Source organism: Macrotis lagotis, chromosome 1, assembly GCF_037893015.1.
Source record: "Macrotis lagotis isolate mMagLag1 chromosome 1, bilby.v1.9.chrom.fasta, whole genome shotgun sequence".
Lineage (NCBI taxonomy): Eukaryota > Metazoa > Chordata > Mammalia > Peramelemorphia > Peramelidae > Macrotis > Macrotis lagotis.
Genome location: NC_133658.1, coordinates 608,484,628 through 608,489,126, shown reverse-complemented (window position 1 = coordinate 608,489,126; position 4,499 = coordinate 608,484,628).

Below are 4,499 nucleotides of genomic sequence, written 5' to 3'. Positions count from 1 at the left end.
TTTTTCCATTTGACCTAAACTGGCTTTTAATATGTTATTTTCTTCAATATTTTGTATCTCCTTCACTAAGTTGCTGACTTGGTTCTCATGATTTTCCTTCATCACTCTCAGTTGTCTTCCCAATTTTTCCCCTCTACCTCCCTTAGTTGCTTTTCAAAGTCTTTTTTTTTTTGAGCTCTTTCATAGCTTGAGAACAATTCCTATTTTTCTTGAAGACCATGGATATAGAAGCTTTGACCTTGTCATCTTCTGAGTATACACTTTGATCCCTGGGACCAAAGAAATTTTCAAGGGTCAGATTCCTCTTTTTCTGTTATTTGCTCATTTTCTCAGCCTATGATTGATTTACTACACTTCCAAAGCTTTTTTTTGGGGGGGGGGGGTGGATAACACCCCCCCCCCCAGGGAGCTTAATATCTTCAAGGTCTTATGAGAGGCTCTGATTGCTCTGTTCTGCGGATGGCCACAGACACTGCCCTCTACCCTGTAGCTGTGAAGAAGGTCCCTGCTCCATCATGGCAGTATGGGGATCCAGGCTGCCAAAATTTGAGCATGGGCAAAGCTACATAGTCCTGCCTCAGGGTGAGGAAAAAGACTCTAAGTCTTCCCTGACTCCCTCACCATCTGTGGGCTGAGTGCTTTGGAAGCAGCTGCTGGGTGGCTCCACAGGTTCCAATGGAGGGACTGCCCTGAGGTCAACACTGGCCTGGGCTCTGTGCTCAATCTGGTAAAACAGAGTTCTCCCACAGACCCTCCAAGTTGTTTCAGACAAGCCCCAAGTCAAGAAGTCTAGAAACTGCTCCCACTGCCTCAGACTCAGGCACCCCCACAGACCCAGGGTTGGAGCTGATTTGGTTCAGCATAGCATGGCTGTAAGCCATGACCTTACTCACATCTACCCATTTGTCTTGGACTGGGAAATTGTTTTACTCAGTCTTTCTGTGGGTTCTGGCCTCTAAAATTTGACTAGTGTTATAATTTTATAATTTTTGGAGCTTTTTGGGGAAGAGTTTCCAAGTATTCCTGCCCTCACACTGCCATCCTGGTTTTTCCCTCCCCCCAGTTTCTTTTTCTGTTAAAAAAAAATAAATTTTTTTAAAAGGTAGAAGTTACTAATTGATTGTTAAGGACCTTTATTCACTTGGATTTAGGATTTTTAAACTTTATCTGATCTGATGGATTTCTATGTAACACCTCCTCCTACCCTGCAAAGTTGCTCCATACATATTTTGTTTTTATTTACCCTGCCATATATATATATATATATATATATATATATGTATGTATATTTATTTAACCTTCCCCCTCTCCGTTAACTCAATGAAGATTGTTTCATCTTTGACTTTGTATCCCTGTTGCCTGGTAGAGTGCTAGGAATGTGGCAGATTCTTAATTAAATGCTTAGTGAATTGAATTTAGAGGCTCGCATGATTTCACCTGGACCACCTCTGCCTTCTTTCCTCCTGGGAGGAAACTTTAGAGAGGAAAACTTTTTCAAAGCACCAACAAATAAGACAAAAACTCTTGCTTGCTCCTTCATAATAAGCACTTTGTGTGACCTACCTTCAAACCCCTGGCAAGGTTCCAGTTCCCCCAGCCCTGTTTTGTAAACAAAGGGCCATGATAATGCATAGGAAATCATGGGCCAATTTTTTTTTCTGCCCACATTTGACTTTTCCATTTTTTTTCTGAAGTCAAATCTGCTGTTTTCTGGGTGATCCATCCCTGGTTTCACTTCTTTAAAAGGGCTGACTGGGGAACACTGTGCCCTCCATACTTGGTATAATGGAAAGAATCCTAAATTTAGAATCAAAATATCTTAGTTTTTATCCCAGATCTGCTACTTCATCCCTGTGTGACTTGAGCAAGTCACTTCATGTCTTTGGGTCTCAATATCCATGACTATAGGAAACATCTTCGCTCATTTTATGAATGGTACCCTGAAGGAAAATCTTATTTAAGATCATGATGTATTGGAGCTGTGCATATAAGAAGAAATGTGTCCTTATTACTATGAGAACAATCTCACCAAGGAGAGTCCATTTTTAGCATTATCTGGGTTTGCAAAACTAGAAATCAAGGGACATATTGTGGTCCTGGACCATCCAAAAGTTCAGGTTTGCTTCTCATGACCATCTCTCAAATTTCTCTGATCATCTAAAGACAGATATATGGCATCCCAACTCAGCATTCCCTCAGTCAATCAGAAGTTAAATTTTTGTTGCATTTGTAGCCACAGTGCAGCACAATCAAGAGGTTGTCCTTCAGAGTCCTGCTTACAAAGTGGACAGGGTTGTTATATTCTAAAGAGTAAGGTTAGTTCTAAGATCCCTTCCACTTCTGAATATCTGTAAATTTTTGTTATTCTATTCAATTCAACAAGTACATCTTAGACACCAACAACATGTCCAACATGGAGGAGCTGAGGAGGGACTCAAGAGATGAAGTGATTGCTACTTTCAGTTACCTTAGGGAGTTGAACAGAGGATGGAAGTGGAGAAGTCAGAACCTTGATTTTCTGGTGCTAAAACTGTCCTCCTATTCAGATTGGCAATTCATCTTTAAGTGAAAGTCATTCTCCTCTTAGTAAAGTCAATAAATATATTTTAAGACACTGTTCAAGATATTCCTAAGGCTCCCTTTTACTTTTTTTTGTTGTTATTGGGTTGTTTTTTTTTGCAGAGCAATGGAGTTAAGTGACTTGCCCAAGGTCAAACAGCCAAGTATTAAGTGTTGAATTTAGGTCTTCCTAACTCCAGGACAGATGCTCTATCCATTGCACCATCTAATTGCACCCCCCCTTTTACTTTAAAGATCAAATATAAAAATTCTCTATTTATTTTTAGAGAATACCTTTCACAGCCTGACCCCATTCAACCTTTGTTTATAGTTTACTCTCCTCCCTGAACTCTCTGATTTAGCTACTCTGACTTTCTGTTTCTCACACACAATACTCCATCTCTGGATTCTATGTCTATACCCCTCACTGTTCACCAAACCTGGAATGCTCTCTCTCTCTCTCTCTCTCTCTCTCTCTCTCTCTCTCTCTCTCTCTCTCTCTCTCTCCTCATCTCTGTCTTCTGGTTTCCCTGGCTTCCTTCAAGTCAAGACATCACCTCATGATGTCATTGGTCCTCTTCAAAAATGAAGGACAAACAGCACTACCTGCTATAGGAAGCCTTTCCTGGTCATTTCCCTTCACTTCTTTCTTGACAGATTATCTTCCATTTATACTGTTCCTAACTTGTGTGGACATAGCTGTTTGCTTGTTGACTTTTCCTTTAGGGATATGAGTTCCTTGAGGACATGGATCATGTTTTTTGCCTTTCTTTTTATCCCTCCTTGGCTTAGACATGGCTTAGAACATTTTTGTTTACTAAATAAATGACTGATTTATAGATAGTGGATAGAGCATTGGACCTGGAATTAGCAAGATCTGAGTTCAAATCTAGACTCAAGACACTTAACTAGCTGTATGGCCCTGGGTAAGTCATTTAACTTTGCCTCAGTTTCCTTAAAATAAACTGGAGAATAAAAATAGCAAATGATTCTAATATCTTTGCCAAGAAAACCCCAGAATCAGACAAGACTAAAAAAACACCAGCAACAAATACCTAATGTGTGCCAGGCTAAGTATTAAAGATACAAAGAAAGGTAAAAGACAGTCCCTATTTTCAAGGAACTCACAACCTAATGGGAGAGAAAACAATTATGTACACACAAAACTATATACAGGATGAATAAGAGATAATCATCAGAAAGAAGATCTACCTTCTGTATCCCACAGAGATTTTTTTAAAATAAGGAAAAGAATATATCTATTACATATGTATATATATATATATATATATATATATACTTATAATGTGTGTACATATAATATATGTACACATATATATGCAAAAATATTTATAGTAGCTCTTTTGTGGTGATAAAGAATTGAAAATTAAGAAGAGGCTCATCAGTTGGGGAATAGTTAAACAAGATGTTGCATGGGATCATGATGGAATACTATTGTGTGTGTTATAAGAAACAAGGAGGGGAATGGTTTCAGAAAAGCAAGGGACAACTTAGATGAACTGATGCAAAGTGAAATGAGAAGAACTGGAAGATCATTGTGCACAGTGATAGCAAAATTGTAATGATGATCAATTGTGAAAGACTTAACTGCTCTGATAATACAATGGACTGAGACAATTGCAAAGGACTCATAATGGAAAAAAATGTTATCCACATTCAGAGGTAGAGAACTGATAAACTGAGCATAAACTAAAGAATAATTTTTTACTTTATTTACTTTGTCTTTTTTGTGATATGGCTATATAAAAATGTGGTTTGCATCATTTTACATATATAATTGATATCATATTGCCTGTATTTTCTGTGAGTGTGGGAAGGGGTGGAAGGTAGAGAGAATTTGGAATTCAAAAGATTTTTTAAAAAAAGAACATTAGGGGCAGCTAGTTGGTGTAATGGATAAAGCACCAGCCCTGGAGTCA